This window comes from Cavia porcellus, unplaced genomic scaffold (genome assembly GCF_034190915.1).
Source record: "Cavia porcellus strain 051 isolate PalLab524CR breed Dunkin Hartley unplaced genomic scaffold, mCavPor4.1 scaffold_10, whole genome shotgun sequence".
NCBI lineage: Eukaryota > Metazoa > Chordata > Mammalia > Rodentia > Caviidae > Cavia > Cavia porcellus.
This window is the reverse complement of record NW_026947493.1, coordinates 29973845-29993897: the sequence shown is the minus strand read 5'-3', so window position 1 is coordinate 29993897 and position 20053 is coordinate 29973845. Positions and strand designations below refer to the sequence as shown.

Sequence of the window (20053 nt, the reverse complement as noted above, 5' to 3'; positions counted from 1 at the left end):
TAGTATTGGCTACATCAATGTGGGTTGGAAGTTACAGAAATAATGCGAAATAGGAAGAAACTGTTCAAAAGGAAAAAGGAATGAGGGTAAGGGCAAGGAAGGAGGGGAAATAAAAAAATGAGAAAAGCAGGATAAATTAAAAACCAAGTTTTGTGAACAGTGAGGGGAAGGAGTTTTGAAAAGAGGGGAAGGCAATGGGGAAAAAATTAAAAGGAAACAAGATTTATCATGTACAGATACAAATTCCTTATAAAGAATGTGTTTATTATGTATACCTAAATTGTACCAATAAACTTAAATTTAAAAATAAGTATTGAGGGAAAATTGAAATTTAGGATCTTTTAAGAACAAATATTAAATTAAATTAATATCCCACATATTCAGTTGAGAGAGCCCAAGGGCTTGAGTTCTTAGGACAAAAATAGAAAAAAATCTAGTCATAGATTTGAGGAATCTCATTTTTTTATTAGATCACTGTTGTGGCCCCAGTTCAGACTAGGGAGGTTTGCCTGCGATTTGGGCAACCTGAAGAAAAGACACAGAGTTGGGGCGATGTCTGAACTGTCTTTATCCTCAAATGCTGCTAGGCTGTGCACACTTGCATGCCCACCAGCCCTAGTGGCAATCCAACTGTATATAGGAGTCTATATAATTGTGGCTATGTGCCAGAAATCCTTTTAGTTATATCAGTGTTCTGGTTTGTGTCTAGAGGTCCTCTTAACACCTCATGAAGTACTAAGTGTGGCTTTTACAAAGGTACCTGGATCTAGAGTATGTGTTGATGGGATTAAGTGTGTGTGATTACTAAGTAGTTCTCTGAAGGATTAAGGGTGCAACATCCTGGATGTGGCTCCTACTTGCCTCGAGGATTGATTGATAGTCTGGATAAAAAGATAAGGGACAGTTTTACAAACTTGAAAAGGAACTATATGTAAATGAAGTTTATACTAATAAAATGTGGAGTATCAATGCAGTGGAACACTACTGTAGACAGCTAAGTTAGACTAAATTAATAGGCAGTCAGAGAAGGATCAGATCCTCAAGAGAATCTGTGCAGAAGGTAAGACACATCAAAATTGTAGATCAAAACTGTGGTTGGAGGCAACTTTGAAAACAGCCAAATGCTCTCAAGGTGCATATGCAATAGCCAGGTCTATAAGCCTCTCTCAAGATAAACAGCGACTTGAGATTATACTATAATTATCACCCCTTGCTCCAGTGAGCCTAAATAATGCATCAAATACATATCTTGGTGACCAGACCCCCCTGACACATACTCTCATCCCTTTCCAGGAATGTATTTGTCCTAAGTTAGATGTTATAGATAAGCTAAAATTAATGATGCTTGCTGATATTACATTCCTCTATGCCTTGATTCCCTATTGGACCAATATTGATTAGAGGACTGTACTTGCAATCCTGTAGGTTGATTGTATTTTGATTCATAGTCTCTTATACTGTGATTTTGCTGTAAAAACACCAGTGGACCAAGAGCCTCCGCAACAAGCCACTTTTGGGACTCCTGTGTTTCAGGAACTTTCTCTCAATAAACCTTTCCTACTCTCAATTTCCTTTATCCTTAAGTCCATTCTTCAGTCTCAGGAGACATGAAGTTGGCACATCTGTCATTTAACACTTTGGGAGTCACTTCTCCACAACAATACTACTCAGAAGCAAAAAGAGAAAAAAATTAATAAGGTATGCGACTACATAGATATAACAGACTCTCAGTGATAATTCTCAATAAGGAGCCACAGACTGAAGAATACATAGCATGATTCAGTTTATTTAAAATTCTTTAAAAAAATATATAGAAAACAAATGATTGGCTGCCCAAGAGCTGAAAGTAGGAAGAGAGAATGAGCACAATATGACATGTGAAAAGTTTTCAGGTTAGTAGAAATCTTCTATCTTGCTTCTGGTGCTGGTGAATTTGTGACTATATACTTTTTTTAAAAAAAATTTACTGTATGCACACTTAATACAGGAATACTTTAGTGTACATAAATTATATGTAATTTGAATTTAATTTAAAAACATAAAAAGTTGAATGCTTACCAAATCTGCCAGGTCAAAAAGCTAACATGATGTATGATACCATTTACAGATGGTCCCCAATTTTCCATAGTTGGATATAGGATTTTTTTAACTTTATAATGCTATTTAAACCACATAGATTTACAGCAGGAGTCATAGTTTAAATTTTAATATTGATATTTTCCCAACTTAGCAATACGAAATAGATACTTTCAAGATACTAAGCAATAGAATAAGCACAGCTTCCAGTGATCACAAGGGTATTCTACAGATATTCTACAGAGTATTGCATTGTTAAAATATGATGTTTGACAGATTTATTGTATGAGATGAAATTTAAGCATGCTATTTTCAACTTATGATGAATTTGTCAATTGTAACCTGCTATAAATCAAAGACCACCTGCACATAAAATTTTCAAAAATGGGAAAAACTAATCTAGAATGACAGAACATTAGATAATCTGGCTGGAGCAAGTGTATTCTTACTAGCTAGAAAATGTTCTGTATCTTTATCTGAGTAATAGTTACATGACCTAGTCTATTTGATAAGTGGTCACTGGGTTATACACTTAAAATGTGTGCACTTTTGTTATATTATTGCTACACTTTATTAAATATATTTAGAGAACTGTAAAAAAAACCTTAAAAGACATAGCAACCAAAGCCAATATACAGGTATTATGTGGCTTATGGTTTGAAAAATCTCACTAAAATGTCTTTTCATGGGGAATGGGGGAAAATTAAACAAAACCTACTTATTAGATATTAAAGAGCAAGCAATGAAATGATCATTTTGCTCCATGTGTATTAGTTATTTTTAAATTCCTTACCTGTTAAAGAAACAGTAGTTTTAAGTGAATAAGATAAATAGGATGGGCTTTAAATATTTCAGCAAAAAGAAAATGCATGTGTGCTGGGAGATGAAGTGGTCATGATGGAAGCTAAATGGCTGGCTCACAGGAGTCTATGATGCTATTCCCTTGACTTCTGCATGACAAAAGAATATATTCACTTTAAAAAAAATTTTAAAGGCAAAGTGAATGTTAGGTTCAGGTCAGAGTAGAAAAATTTCTCTTGTACCTATTTTTTTCCACTTCGAAAATCAAAATACCTACAGTATCAACGTGACTTGCTTCAGAACACACACGACAAGAATTTCTCAGGAGCCTAGAAACATGACAAACAATAGAATATAATCTAAGAACATCCTATTAGGTCCTAAATGACAACCAGGAAGATCTATGATCACAAACAGTGTCCTTCCTTCCTCCAGAGACTGATCTATTTGGAGCCCAAAGTATTGAAAGTGAGCTCATTTAATCCCAGAGATTTCGCCATCATTTTTCTGGTCCCAGCACAGTTTAGTCTGATGTCCACTCAGGATTTGGAAGGAGGAGAAGAAAATAAGTAGTAAAAAAACCCTGACAGAGTCAGTCAGAACCCTGGAAAGAAGCAGCAGTCACACTCCAATGTAGCTGAGAAGAGAATTAAGTGAAGGAACAAATTTCAGAGGTACACAGTTACAAGCTAAGGACACTGAGGCATCGGGAGGAGACTGGTGAGATAATGGGCGAGGGGTATTACCAGAAGCTGTGGCCATGAAGCAATAAAGAGTTGTTGCAGACAGCAAGTTGTTGCGGAAAACAAGAGGAGAAAGGCAGAATGCAGTAGGAGCATTATCCTCTCTTCCGATTTTCTTTCTGGATCTGTCATTGATCAAGCTAAACTAAAAACCATAGTCTTGGAAGCCCAGATGATGTTGGCCACAGAGATCATCCTACTGAGTCAACAAGTTGGGCAGACCAAACTCCAAAAAATGCTATTATATACTGAGATACTGGAGTTGAAGTATCAAGAAGCTTGCCCCAGGGTAATCGTATATGAGAGACCAGTCACACCTGACCAGCTTGACTCCAAAGCTCACTTTTAATGGACAGACAGGTGGATGCTACTGGAACAGTAAGTCTTAAAGCACAGTACATCTAGCCCCCAAAATGACTGTATGGGGGCAGTTTTCATGCAAGCAAAGACTTAGAAGGTTACATAACAATGTGTCAAAGTTTTCCAAGATAAAAGACACCACAAAAGAAGAAGATATTCTGTTAAGAAAATGCTGACTTATCAATAATTGTCAAAGTGAATGCGACTTTACAATAAAATAAATCCTAGATCTAGGACCACAAATAATTTCCTAGTAAAACCAAGGTAGTTGCACCTGCTAGGCCTGTGTAAATGCTATGTATACATAAATTTGAAATCAATTTTAAATCTGCCCATGTTTTCCTCAGACACAGTCAACAGTGACAGTTTTGGTCCATCAATATCCTCAGCTGCTCGTACTCTTTCTATATCTCAGTGGTACCTACAATAAACAATTTTCTCCAAATAAGAAAGGAAGAAACTAATTGATGCAAGGTTTTTTTTTCTTGCTTTGGAGAAAATCTCTTTCAGATTAGCAGTAGATTCAGCAGGTATCTTCAGAATTTGGAGTCTCTGTTATCATTGTCTGAATTTGTGAGTCTACCATACATGGGGCCACTAGAGATGTGACAAATACTTTTGTAAAATGTGGCTGTCAATAAAAATAATGCTCCATACAGTGACACATACTACATCTCTAGTAGAAAAACTCATAACAAATAAGCTCATATATAAAAAATTTGCAAGTCTTGAGGCAAATAGGACTTTGTAAATAGAAATATATTTCCTACATATATTTAATTAGGGAACAGTTTTATTTCAAGTAATGTCTCTTATTACTCTGAAGACCGTGTTTTAGGAAATACCACACTGGGGGGGGGGGGGAGATATCTTAGAACAGATAGGCACCACAGCATTTAAAAAAAGAGAAAATTTAACATGCTTGTTCTCCAGTCCCCTGTAACATTCCTCTTTTGTTCCTAGATTCTGCTCCATAATGGTATTTTTTCATGTTGCCTTAGTGCTTAACTGCAAGAAAATGGCATTAGAAAAATATGCATATTGAATAACTTAAATGACACCCTGGAATTCTGAAGTTTTAAATAAATTGATTCATATATGGTCCAGTTATTATACTAAAAAAATAGTTCTGTTAATCTAGATAGATATACTTATCAAAATATGTTGAAAACATGGGTATACACTTAGTTTTCGAAAACACATGATCTATTTAGACAAAAATATATAGATACTTTCAGTTAACAAGTATATTACAATCAAGATTCATTTCTTTTTTCTTTCCACTATTTCTCTAAACTTGATTAAGTGGTAGCAATCCTCTTTACCTGCTGAAGAAGGGCTTGCATAGGCCTATAAGTTTGGGTCTTTCATGGGTAATGGGTAGTTCTAAAACTTCGGGTTACAAATACAGAATTAAATCAGAAAACACAAACTACATAACGATGTAGCTGTACTGATCAAATTTTTGCCTCCTTTTGGGTTGAATCATTTTTCTTCCCAACTCAGCCCTGCTTTAGACTAGAAGCTTGCAATGGGAGGACGGGCAGTGTGGCATTCTCCCACTATCCCCATAGACTCCCCAACCCCAGGGTTACTAGATAGTGCTCTGGCTTCTTTAAGGAAGAAAAGATTAAGGAATAGGAGAGCTTTTGCCTTGGGCTAGTTCTGTTATAAGCTGTTTTTGCCATCTCTTTGCCTGGCAGATAGATTCAGCAGACACTCTGTCCATTGGGGAGCTTTCATGAATTCCACAGAGATTATCTGCTGAGTCTTTCTCGCACTTCACTGGACCCACTTCCATTCCTATGTGGTTATTTGTGACCTCCAAACTGAGCCCTAGGACATGCTGTCTAGCAGTCTGCCTCAGACTTCATATGCTATAATGCCAAGACAAGTTTGGTTACCATTAAAATATTTCATATTGCAAATTTGGCACCCAAAAAAGACATCTCAGGGTCTCACAAAGTCTTGGAAATATCAGCAAATTCCCGGTAAGAGCATGTCTATCAAGGCAGTTGGTCAGTCCTCTTTGTCTTCTCTTCCTGAGTTTCTAGGATGAATTGGACCCCTATGCATGTCCCATTCTCAGTTACTCAGACTCCATTCAGATATCATGCTGTGAGTCTTCCAACAGCAAGAAATAAAACAAAGATCTCTCTGGTTAGTCCTCTTGATGATCTCTGTCAGAACTTGGCATTATAAATTAGTAAATCTCACTTTTTCTCTAAAGGGGGTAGTGACAATTCTGTGCATGGCTACAGCTTTCTCCAGAGAAATATCTTCTCTAATTTCCTCTCAACCTTTATATATCTGAATGCAAAGGACAAAGATCATGTCTTTCTGTACATGGATAGTTGTCATTATAGGTGATTCATTAAAAATTGAGACAAGATAATAATTCTTGCATCTACTACCCACATTCCTTGGATATATGTGTGTACATAATATTTTATCTTGTGCTTTCTATAATAATTTTAAATTGAGAAGAGGAATTTAAGAGACAAAGGACTCCCTACCTCAGCAATAATCTCCACCTCTCACTACTCACTGCTGATTTATGTTGTGATGATCTTATAAATGAGTCCCCTCAAAAGAGCTTAGCTTGAGAATTTTCAATCCATATGCTCACAGATTAGAATAAACAAAATCTACGTGAAATGTGTTGACTTAAAATATTTTCCCAACATATTCCTCACACATTAAATTACTCTCAAATTACAAACTATTGGTGACACGCCTTACAGTGCCTTAAATTTTTCCACTTTTAGAAAAACCCAGATGCTTAAAAACAACTTTATCAAATTTGGGTACTTGCTTTTTAATGGAATAATTTGGCTCAAAAGTGCATTTAAAAATACTACATCGATGTATTTGTAACTAATAAGATAGATAATTACCAAAATAAACTAACAAATTTCCACCACCTATAACATGAGCTAGGAAGTACTGCATGGCCAAGAATGTTTTTAAATACATATAAAATGCACATATATAGAATATATATGTAATCACAAAAAGAGTAAAATGGTATTGAATCATATTAATGTTTGCCTGAGAAAGAACACTGTAAATTCCCTCAATTAAAGGAAAAAATGTTTTATAATTCAGTCAGATGTCCATTCATCAAAAGTAAATTTATCAAAAGGAAAATGCTTTGGATCTATTCACAATAAAATATAAGGCACTTGCAGATTCAGTTCTATGAAAGTTTTTTTTTACCTATTAAGTTCAAACCTAAAGTGACTGGATTATTAGGCATAAAAGACACTTCAACAATTATCTAAAAAAAGTTATAAAAATAAGAATGCTTATTTCCTTTTGGGAGAACAGTTCTTCACCTCAAAGGAGTTAGAAAAAGTGAAATGATGAAAAATATTTTTAATACAAAAGAATTATATTCTTAAAAGGCAACAGTAAAATGACATTACTCACAGTCATTAAAGTTTAAGGGAAAAACAAAACTAACAGTTATTATTTCTTTCTCTTAACCTGGGCTTAAATAAGAACATGCCCCCCTCCAAACCCTGCATTACTTCAAGCAATTTACCAGAAAAGGAAAAAGAAAAATGCATGTTCTTTAAGTTCCCCAGAGTACATATAGCAAAACCTACAGTTATCAATCAGCAATTATGATCCTCTAGCTTATTTTTAAAATAGCTCAGAATTGCACATGCTCAAGAAGGGGGCCTAGATAGAGCACTTCATTTAACATAAGGCACATTTTCCCTAACCGCTTCCCTCTGCTGCCTCATATTTTTCTTTCATCACCCTACATGGTTCTCAACAGAAATATCCATTCACCAGTGAACATCAGCAAAATATTCCCTTATGAAAAGTCACATAAGAGAGTCCACTATCTCTACTTTCTTTAGAACAAGGCAGAAATATTTCTTTCAGGGTATCTGTCCAATACCTGAATGCTTGCAATACTTTGCAGTGAATAATTTAATTTTTTTCAGAAGGCTCCAAGTTAAAAGCAACATAAACAGTAATAATGGGGTGTGAGAGATTACAGAATTCTCCCCTAAGTTAAAACCTTTAAATCCAAGCTCCCTATCTTCACAAGGCCCTCCAAGATAAGGAAAAATATCGCCAGATGAGGAAAAAATATTGGGAAGTGAGTTTCAGAAAGGGAAATGATCTAAGATCTAGTAGAGACAAGTCTGAAATGTGGAGACCCTCAGTCCACATCTCTTCATACTGCCCATTTTCCCTCATAATCTCCCAGATGAATGTGCACCTAAAATGATCCCTTGTTCAAAATAACACAGGCTTGCCAAAATAGAAAAATAATTGTAAATACAGATGCCAATTCATTGTCTCTGGTTGCTGTATAACTATTAAGTCTTACAGAAAATGATTCCAGCAGTACATGCTATTTATTTACATTCAACCCTTGTTCCAAAAATAGCTTGGTATGTTTCACAGGAATATGTAGACTACAACCAGCTAAAAATAAATGCCATAGAGAAATTTCTGCAAAGGAGAAAAGGAGGGAAGGAGGGAAGGAAAATCAGCCTATTTAAAGAACCCATAATAGGATATCATGGAAAGGGAAAGGAAACCTCAGCATTCCAAAACAACCTTCTGGATAAACTGTCATACACAAGAAATCAAGATATATAGTGGTTTAAAAGCAGATGTGTTAACAGCAAATAAAGCACTGCATTAACAGTGATCCAGCAGAAATATACTGTGGCTTCTGATGAAATGTTAATAACAGTTTCCAAGGAGGACGAGGCACAAAATTTTTTTAAGAAATGCTCTACATGTTTAATTTAGATTTCTAAAAACTTTTCAAGGTTAGGAAGGAAAGGAGGAAAAAATGAAGAGTGAGAAAAGCAAAGGACAGAAGGGTGTAGATGGGTATGGTAATGGGCCAGCAGGAACAAAGACAGGTTAATGTCAACCTAGGCATCCTTTATTAAACATTTGAAAATAATTTATTGAATAATTAGAAGCTTAAATTCATACATCACTTGGACTCAATTGCACTTTTGTTATGTTATAATGCAATATAGTGTAAATCAATTGGCTCAGAATTTAAAATTAGAGCCCAATTACCTGTGTAAGAGAATCATAAATCCAACTTGTATTTTTTAACAGGGTTAACAACTCATGATGCCAGCTTAAACTCAGGAAAATCAATTTTCCAGGCTAAGAACAATTGTGCATGCTGTTTCATCACTCTTCTCTAGTGACTAGGTAGAAAATCTGAAAGGAGTGGAGTGTCTGGGGAAGGGTATAAGCCTAATTTAAATATATATATATATATATATATATATATATATATATATATATAGAGAGAGAGAGAGAGAGAGAGAGAGAGAGAGAATGCTACTCAAAACATCAGCTGCAGGTTAAGTCAATCAGAATGAGGGCCCTGCTGATAGTCAAAGTGGGACCCCTGTTATTTGTTAATGTGTCAGAAGAATAAAGGTAAAAAATTCTTAGTCCTATTACTGTTCTGCAAAAATTCTCCACAACTGATGGAATGAGATGAAATACTAAATGAGGGGACAGTCTGGGTGCTCACTAACTGCTCACCAAAGGGAGGTCTTCTGGAATGGCCACCCCTCCACTCAGCCTTCGCAGGAGCTGTCTGATGGCCTTTTTCAGCTCCACTCAGTGATGAGCAGCACAGAGGATGAAGATCTAACAGTGGCAGAAGAATCAATGACATCACTTTAGCAGAGGGCAGTTTAGCGTCGCATATGAATATGTGTCTATGTATGCACAGATTTCATCTATATTTTGATATCAACATTCCAATTTCATAAAGTTCTCCTTAAATAATTGAAATGGGGTACAAAGATATATGTAGAAAGTTCACTGCAGCATTGCTTCTAAAGTGGAGCCAACTACAGGTTAAGTGAACTATACTTCACCCATGTAAATGAATATCATAGTGAAAATGATGGTGTAAAAGCCTATGAACATGGCACAAGATAAGAGAAAAGCAACAGAATATTGTGGAATGTATTAATTTGGGGTGTGAGCAGCTGAAGAAGAAAGTCTAGGAGAAAATACTTGTGTTAGGATGAGGACACATTTTTTAAAAAATATGTTTGTGTTGTATTACATTTTTATTTGTACTTTTCTAAAGTAGGTTGGTATTTCTTCAGCAATCAGAAAAAACAGCAATCTTTTTTTAAATTAGAAGGTGAGGAGGAGGAGCAGCTATCAGGAAGCACCAGAAGCTGGTGTGCAGGAAGCTTTCATCACACAAAGCGCGGCATCTGTCCCACAACAGCTTCTTCGTGGCAGCTAACTCCCACTGACTGCTACATGTTATTGACACACTTTACTGAAGGAGAAAAAGAGAACCGGATGCATCAAAATTCATTTGTCTGACTTATCTTTATAGTGTGTGGCCCGGCCAAAAGTGCTTCTGAGCAAATGTTATTCTTTTGACACTTAAAATGCATCCAGAAAACACAGCAACTGTGCCTTCCAGCTTAGCTTTGTTAGTGCTCCATTTTCTCATTTTCTAAATAAGATGTACAACTATTAATTCACAAAGGTAAAGTTCATGTAAATCACAGAAATTGTCATAAAAGTATACTATTACAAAATGTGCTTCTCACTGACTCGTTTTTGCATTTTAGGTTTATCACCTGGGCTACAGCAGGATATGTGCAATATTAGACTATGAGACCTAGGAGGACCTTAGAGATTATTGAATTCAGTACCCTCATTTTTCACAAGAGAAACCTGTCACCAGGGGAGGCAGAGTGGACAAATCTGAAAATCTGAATTCTAGCCCACTGTTTATCACTTTGTCTCTAATTTCTTTCAAAGATGCAATTGTAGCTTCCCCCTCTAGAGAATCTGAATATTTATTTAGCTAATGTTAACATAAATCAGACTATAGAATTCATTGTGAGATATAGAAAGAAAAAAGCAGCAAATCTCAGATAATATGCCATTTAGCTTTTCCAGATGCATCAGAGAGATACTCTCAGTAATGGAAAACACTTCACATACTATTTTATTCAGGCCACTCTTGCTTTTGTGATGCAAAAGGTAAAAAGTTCATAGGAAAAAAGCATGTGGGTCATTTAGTGACATTTTTTAAAGGTTTACTCTCAGAGACACAAAATTTAAAGTATTTTTCTTTTTTTTCCCTTATCAAAGCCAAACATATATACACTATAAACATCTGGAAAATACAACAAAATATTAAGAATAAGAAAGAACAAATCTCACACAATTCAACCAAAATACAGACCACAGTTAAAATGTTACTTTTCCTCTCTTTTTGAGTGATTGAGATCTTAATATGCATATTTTTAATCTAAGCTATATGTAAGCACTTTACTATTTCATCATACTAGCTTATTAAAAACAATTGTAAATATTATTTTAATTATGAACAATATCCTATGGATAAGCATGCAAAATTTTATTTCTTTATATTATGTATGTCACTTAGAACTTTTTTATTACATAACACAGTACTATAATGAGCATTTTTGAGAAATAAACCTTGGTTTTAACTTCTAATTATTTCTTACCTTTAGCTCATAAAATAAGAAATCATATATTAAATATTATTTAAGTTACCTGACAGTTTGTTACAAATTTTGTTGTTTTTAATCAACATTAAGTGAAAGTACACATTTTATATTAATTTGGCAATAAGCATTTTCAAATCTTTATTCTTTTACTTACTAGTTTTAGAGGTGATATGGGTACTTATTTTAATTTAGCCTATCACTGAGAAGTTCTACCTACTCACTGGATTTGTTTTACTCCTTTAGTGTTTCTACCATTGAGGGCTTTACCTATTTACATATCGAGAGGAAAAGAAAGCATTTTGATGTTAGACATCCAATCATGTTCCCTTCAAAAAAACTGAAGAAAAATCAACCCTAGGATAATACTAATCTACTAAATTCACTAAAACTTAAGGAAACCAAACTTACAGGACCAGTTAAGGGATGTAAAGAAAAGACCATAACACACCCCCCTTTATATTTTATATAGTCTCCCCATCCTATTAATAAAAGCTTCATAAAACTCTCAGTATCTGCTGGTTCCAAGTATCTGATTAGCAAACCATTGAACATAAAATGAAAAGTAATGTGATATTTCTTTGGCATGTGGCACATAGAAATCCCAATCTCACTTTTTTCAGTTCAAAGTGATGGGCTGAACAAACTTATTCAACTTTGTTCTCACACAAAGGACTTTATGAAGGAATACAAAAGTGTAAACTCATAATCACAAACAGAAAAAGAAAGAAGATGCTAAAAGAAAAATGATTTCAATAAAAATATGTTGGCTTATTAACTATAGCAAAGAAAATCACAGCTTGAAAGGGGGTTGCACAAAAGAAAGCAGACCTCTGACAGTGCAGCAGAGTCAGCTCTCAGAAATAGTAGGTGAAGAGTCTAAATGTGTGGCATTAGTTTCCTTCCCTCTAGCTCTCCATGTAGGGAAACACTAGCTTAGCTTCCTGACAGTAAGAAGTGTCTGGAGGGAACTCAGACAACTATCATGGGGGGAGGGGATAAATTCTCATTCTGCAGTGCCAGCCCCTACCCCTAGCACAGGCCCTGTACAAACCCTAAACTGAGACTCTTCTAGCCTTTTGATTGTCTCGTTCATTTACATACATCACATGCAAACAATGAGAAGTCTAAAACGCCAGAACCACAGGAAAGAGAATGGGCAAGTGTAATGGTTGATACACTGTGTCAACTTGAGAGGTTTAAAAGTTTAACTAAGTAACTCAGCAGGGGGTCAAGATCATTACTTTGTAAATCCTTAAAGATCCTTACTTTAGCCTGTGCTAAAAGACAGCACATAGATGGTGTGAGTGTTATACTGTCGTAGGAGGTGGTGGCCTGCTTACAATATAAGGGAGGAACATAGATTTGTTTCTTCCCCACTTTTTGCTCTTGCTGCTTTTGCTGTTCTCTGCAACTTTGAAGTGTTGTCCCCATGCCATCCCATTCTGACTTGGAGCTAAGTGATTATGAATAAACAAACTGTGAGCTAAATAAACCTTTCTTTCCTTCATTTTGGGTGTCGGGTAGTTTGGGTGTCAGCTATAAGAGACAAGTAAATAAGATGGAATTTGATACCAGAGAAGTGCTGTGACTATAACTGACCATGTGGTTAGAACCTTTGGGAATGGCTTGTGGGAAAAGACTGGAAAAGTTTGGAGATATTGCCAGAAAGAGTAGAGCTGGAACACCAGACTGTTCTGTATGCAAGATTCTGGTAAGCACTCAGAAGACCTGAAGGCTGATAGAAATCCTGCCAGTAAAGATTGGGTTCAGATGGTTTCTGCTGGGAAGAACTGCATAGGGTGCTAGGCTCCAGTTGATGTATGTTTTGGCTTGGCAAAAAGTTTGTCTGTATTTAGCCCATGTCCAGGGACTTTGCCTGATACTAAGACTAAAGGCAATGGGCTAATTAATCTGGCAAAAGAAACTACAAGGCATTCAAATGTTGATGCAGTGGCATGGCTATAGTTGGGGCTTTTAGCCAGATGTGTTTTGAGAATCAAGAGCAAAAAGCCCAGCAAGATGATTTAAAATATTGGAAGTTTAACCAGAGAAGAAGCTCAAGTAAAACTGTGGACTGCAAAGATAGAGTTGAGGAAATCTTGATTGCTGAGAAGGAACAGGAAAATAGAAAAGATGGCCTGAAGGCATCACAAAAAGCAGCAAGTCTTTACCCTTTGCAGCCTCAAAGCTGCAAAAGTGAAAGACTGCTTTGAGCTGAAAACCACAGAGCACCATGTTCCAGAATGGCAGTAGCCACATTAAATTCCAAAATGGCAGCAGCATAGAAAATTTGTCCTCAGAATTGGATTCAGAGTGCCCTGTGATGCAGGTACTCAAATCATACAGCCAAGAGAGAGGAAATTCTCACTACAGTTCCAACTCGCAGCAGAAGTCGGCATCATCCACATGATGCTAGTTTTAGGTACATGCAAAATGCAAGAGTTATGAGGTTCAGAAGGCTTTTATCCCAACTTCACAAGGCCTGGGAGGCCAGGTAGTACGCTCTTCAAAAGGCAGTAGGTACAGCTGTGAAGATGAAGCCTAATGTGAATTGGAGACCCCAGAAGTTCAGAAAAGCCAGGAACATAGATTGTTTAAAGAAAGCTGTAAGGAAGGAGCAAAGCAGGCCTACGAGAAAGTCCATAGGAACTTTAGCCACCAAAAGTGCCACAGAGGTGGAATCATTCAAGCTCTCTGGAGTTCACAATTTGACATAGATTGCTTTAGATGGCTGGATGTGAAACTACAGGATTTAATGTTTGCCCTGCTGGATTTGGAACTTGCTTTGGTTCCATTCCCTTGTATCTCCATGTGTAACTTTTGGGATGAGGATGTTTATCTTGTGCTGTTGACTGTTGTAAGTGTTTAACTTTTTTTTTTTTTTCATTAGTACAGGGGCTCTCAGCTAAGAGTTTGCCTTAAATCTCAGAGGAGATTTGAGACTTAGACTTTTCAGCAATGCTGAAACTGTTAGGGCTTTAGCAACTCTTACAGATGGACTAAATGCCTTTTGCACAAAGGGATGTGCAGGAGTCTCTGGAGGACCAAGGACAAAATGTTATGATTCTAAAATAATATAATGTTGAAAGATTTAACACTGGTTCTTAAGGGTTGTTGAACCTGTGTAATAATTTCAAGTTGTGAAATGATAAGAATAAGCATGTCTTTGTTTCTGGAAATCTGTTTAAAGTAAAGTATCTGGCTGCCAACTTGACAAGGGATCCATACAATGCTTGATACACTGCGTCAATTTAAGTTTAGAAGTTTAACCTGCTTACAACATAAGGGAGGAAAAGAGGTTTGCTCTTCTTTCCTTTTTGCTCTTGTTGCTTTTGTTGTCTTCTGCCACCTTGAAGTGTTGCCCCTGTGCCATGCCACCCTGCCTTGGAGCCAGCCGATTATGGACTGAAACCTCCACAAACTGAGCTAAATAAACCTCTCCTTCCTCAATTTTGGGTGTTGTGTATTTTGTCACAAGAAGGAGATAAAAGTAACTAAGACACTGAGGAAACAGTGGAAAATATAAAACTGGAGAAAACAGGAATTGTAGGAAAAGACAAAATTTAAAAGTCAAATCTACCCAGTAATTTCAAAGATATAGATGAGCTATTTGTTAACTACAAAAGCCCAAACAGGATTACACAAAATAAATCAGATAATAAAAGTCTCTTTAGAATTAGATGATTGCTTAAAAATCCAGTAGAAGGTTTGAGGAGAAAGTTAGAGAAGTATTCTAGATTATAGACTAAATACACAAATATGTGGGGGAAAATAGGAAATAAGGACAATCACTTCAGGAGATCTAAGGTGGTAAAATAAAAAAATTCCAACTTCACAAACTCAGCAAGCTCACCTCTCACTCATCACTTTGTAAAAGGTACTAGAAAAATGAGAAGGTAAGTGAAAGAAGAAAGACGAAAAGGGAGGGAAGGAGGGAAAGGAGAGAAGGGGAGGTAGAAAAGGAGGGGAAGAGAAAGGAAAAACAAAGTCAGGGCCAATGAGTCCAACCATGGAGGGCGAAGGATAAATCTCAAGATAATTCTACACAGCATGACAAGATAGCAACTTGTCCAAATGAGAGCAAAATGGAAGTCTGCTAAAAATATATATAAACAAAAACAAAAAATCAGAGAACAAACGGAAGACTGTTATAAATTTAGAAAAACTTGAAGATACAATTGAGACATATACTTAGAAAAGGCAAGAGGATGACAAATACTATGAAAATAACTTTATAAGAAAGTCTTAAAATCCATGTTACAGAAACTAGAAGATAGTTTGACAAAAAAGGAATAGAATACATTTGAACTTGATTGCAGACACACTCTACTTTGAGTGTCACAGAAGTTGGGACATTGTAACTGCAGAGCAAAATTCAAATTATGTAAATTTTGTTATTATTTTCAGTTTTGGAAAAATCATAAGAAAATCTGGTCTGCAGACAGAGAAAATCTTAATGAATCCTGACAGTGCACGAAGAATGGTGTAACCAAGTGAAAATGGAAAGCAGAAGAGGAAGAAGCATACTGAACACAAAAGTACAGGTCTTTATACTTAATCTTGGTCAGGTGGGAGGCAGGAGATATTAACTAGTTTAGTGGAAGTTGAAATACAGTTTAGAAGTTGGAAAAGCTGAAAATAATGTATATTTCAGTGGGAGAATGTGAAAAAAGTTGTTAGAAGTAAGTTAAATCTTTCTTGTTTTTAGAAGTCAATAAAAGATAATGTAAAAATCAATAAATATTAACTAGAAATTTGAAAATTAAATGAGGAATAGGTAAAAGTGATTGTGTTTAGGGAACACGACAGTGGTGGGAAGGCTGGAATTGGAAAGTATTACTTTGCAATGATTAGTATTTTTAACCTACATGACTTTAAACTACGTGCTGATATTTGCTGTCCTGAAAAAGAAACCTAAGTGCAGGTGGATTATGACAAGCTTTTTTACTGGCAACAAAAAGAAATAGTGGAGGCTAGATGCAGTGCTATCTTGTAAGCCTCTGAACAACTCTGAAGAAACAGTGAGTGTAGTATAACTGGATTTATTTCTAACGAGGAGAGAGCAAATACAGTATACGGAAATGAGAAACATCAGTTTTCCCCAATAGAACAATTAAGCTTTCATTAGGACTTAATGACAGGATGACATTCAGTCATTAAGGGTAAACAAGAGGGTAAGCACATCCCCTCTGTTATCAAATCAAAAATTACCCAGTATCAAGAGGGCCTGTTTCCTTTATCCTGCATTCTCCCACCACTCTTCCCAGCCTTCAGTCCTATCCTGACCCTAGGTCAGTGTGGGAACCTTTTAAAGCCTTTAATGGTAACAAACATCTAGCTGCAGCATGTGGGTCATAGGTCTGCAACCATCGCCCTAGACAAAGATGAGCATAAAGAAAATGTTGCTAATGCCACCTGCATATTCCTGCATTCCTCCAAAACTGCTGCCTCCTCACTGCTTCATGTTTCTATCCCAAACTGGCAAGTCAGTGTGCATCTGAATACACATTAAGGAACATTTCCCAGAATGTGTTTTTGAATGGGCTCATTGCTTGAAGGTTGGCAAGACAATAGTGACTTCATGTATGTGTCATTATACCCATCTGTCTTGCAGCCCTCGCATCCATGTTATTTAGAACATCCTGGGTAAACTTATTACTACTCCTTGTGTTCACAGAGAAGGTTGGTTCTGAGTTCAGTTACAATCCCTAGCAGTTTAAATGATAGCCGCTGTGCTATAATCTAAAATAAATTGCTTTTCTCAAGAAGTCATGTAAGCTTTTGCACTGCAGCTTACCAGAGCTGCTGGTTTGATCTCATCTGAAATTCAAGCAGAGTACAAAAGCTAGACCTCTGAACTCCTGTTTTTACCTCAAAAGCATGCTTCTGCGCTTCTGGAGCTCACCCAAAACGCCTCTGCTGGAACTTGATTTTAAAGCAACATGGGATTTCCATTTTTAATGCAAGTCATCATTTTATTTTTCTTTTCTGTCTAAACCACACACTTTTTCTGGGCTCTTTTGAAAGAATTACTATATTTCAGGGGAAAAGATTTGTTTTTCCTGATCCCACAGCTAGAATACTTACCTGCCACAGTAAGCCATCGGCAATTTTGAGGACATTGGCACCCAAATTCATTCCAGTACCTTTGCACACTATGGTCTAAATCTTCTCTTTCCCTCTCCAGAAACAGGGAAAGGAAAAAAACTTGTAAAGTGCTCAGAATGTTAAGTGAACATTAATTCTGCCTTTCTCTATCTCCAACTTTCTATGAATTTTTTCCAAAGTCCTGTGGTCCAAGCTCACAGAACTGTTTCCTCTAAGCACATGCAGGCTGAGTGCCCTGGGAGAGGCACAGCTGTCTCAGTGCTTCTCTGATGGAGATGGTTTCTGATCCCTTAGAAGCTTTTCCACAAAGGCAATTAGAAAGATTTCCAACATTAACTACATTCTTTCATATTTTACAAGGCAAGATAATTAATGCTTCTATTTTCCTGCCAGTCAACAGGAGAAAATTGCCCTTCAAAAAGATTTTTTCATGTTTGCAAAAATAATCGATTAATTCTTTTCCCCTTCAAATGTTTTTCTTCTATTGAGATTGAAAGACATTAGTTTGGGGTATGCTATATGGTATGTGCTCTGATGCATTTTTCTGAAAGGAGAAAAAATATTATGCCCATTAAAAAGAACAACCACCCGCTAAAATGCTCCCCTCCCAAAAAAAAGTATAGCAAGCACTTTAGAACAGCACAGACTCAATTCTGGAGCCGCTGGGAAGGCAAGGAAGTTCTAGTTCTTTTATAATATGATGCAGTCCTACCTCAGGGAAAATAGGGTGTTGCTTTCAAATCATGTGACTCTCTCAGTTATCTTGGATCTCTAAAAAAACAGAAAAATATATAGTGCTGGGTTTCTACCAAGGTGATTAGCACACTAGAAAATGGGGGGATGTGCTCTTTAGTGTCTCAGTAACTAAAAAAACTACAGTGACAACTGAGAGGTGTTCTGATTACTACTAGAAGGATGTTATTTCCACAAATAAAGAACTGTCCTGTGCAGAACACCGATAACCACCCCCCACCCCAGAATAAACTGCCTCTGCTAGGAAAAAGGCAACCCTGCAGTAAGGCAGGGTGAATACATTGCCCTGGGTCGGGTCCACCACATCTCCATTTTGCAAACCCTGACCTGTTAGCATATAGTCAATGACTAAAGGAATCATCAAGTGATGAAAAGATGGAAAGTCATTAATTAACTCAATAAATACATGTCAAGTACCTTCTATGTACAATAAGATGAATGTGACTGGTAGATAGTGCATCCTTGAAAATTAGAGCCAAGTGGCTCTAAACTTTCTCTCCAACTAGATTTTTGGATTTTTACATCTTTCTTTGTATTTCCAATTTTTAAAAAGAAATTTCTGAAAATGTATTAGTTAGAACTCCTAATACTCAGTGTCAGATCGCGCTGTATGCCTTGCTCAGAATCCTCATCCTCCATCACCTTGCAGTGATGTCTGATCACCCTTGCTGGTCTTAAGGCACATTTTTCAGCCATGTATCTACTGGGCTTTCTCTGCTCTCCTTTCTCTACATCCACACCACCATTAGTGATACCGTCTTTTCAGTCATTTTTATTGTTATAAAATATGCATGTCAAAATTAACCATTTTAAACTTTTTTTTTCCTTCTGTACTGGGAATAACCCAGAACCTTTTTACAAAGGTATATCTTGGCCCTTTTAATATTGGGACAGGTTCTTGCTAAGTTGCAAAATTGCCTAGGCTGAGACTCAAATTTATGATCTTAATAAATTTGAAGTATGTATTTCACTGTTACTAAGTACATTCTTATTTGTTAACAATAATTAGCACATAGCCAAACTAGTACTCTTTTCACCTTTATATCCATACCCATTAAACTGTAATTCTTAATTTCCTTTTCTGAACCCTGGCCACTATTCTACTTTCTCTATACATAATTTGTAATACATACCTACTGAAAAAGATGGAATCCTATGAGCTTGTTTCACTTTGCTTAAAATCTCAGGGTTCATCCATGTTGTAGCAGGTCAGAATCACCTTCTTTTTTAATTTAGAAGAAGGGACTTCTGTTCCATTCTGTTACTGGTTTTCTATATTCCTTGCAGTATTTTAGTTTTTCACTTTCTATATTATGGTCTTCTTTTATGTTTGGTAACAGTTTTTATTAGTGAAGTCTTTAAATACTTTTATCATTTCCTTTGCATATTAATGTGACTAAAACTTTCAGCACCACATTAAATGAAAATAATGAGAAGTAACATTTTTGTATTATTCCTTATCTCAAATATGCCCTTTACCAAATTGAGATAATTTGCTTCTATTCATTCAATCCAGAGATTTTTCATTATGAATGAATATTGGATTTTATCAAATATTTGTCCTCATAATCATGTTTCTTCTTTAGTTTCTTGATATGTTTAGCATGTTGATTCATTTTAAATTATTGAACCAACTTTGCATATTTAGAAAAAATCATATTTGGTCACGGTAGGTAATCTTCCTATAACTTG

General features: G+C 36.1%; 1 protein-coding gene across 15 annotated transcripts in view; it reads right to left on the bottom strand.

Annotated features, from left to right (window-relative positions):
• The window catches only part of Fhit (fragile histidine triad diadenosine triphosphatase), a 1402288-nt gene that overhangs the window by 806032 nt on the left and 576203 nt on the right, over positions 1-20053 (bottom strand). For 3 of the 15 annotated variants that reach the window (XM_013144142.3, XM_063257171.1, XM_063257173.1), the window contains one exon: positions 9528-9635. The exons of the other annotated variants lie outside the window; for them this stretch is intronic. The gene's annotated coding sequence lies outside the window, so the exon portion shown is untranslated. The remainder of the gene's footprint in view (positions 1-9527; positions 9636-20053) is intronic. 15 annotated transcript variants of the gene reach the window in all.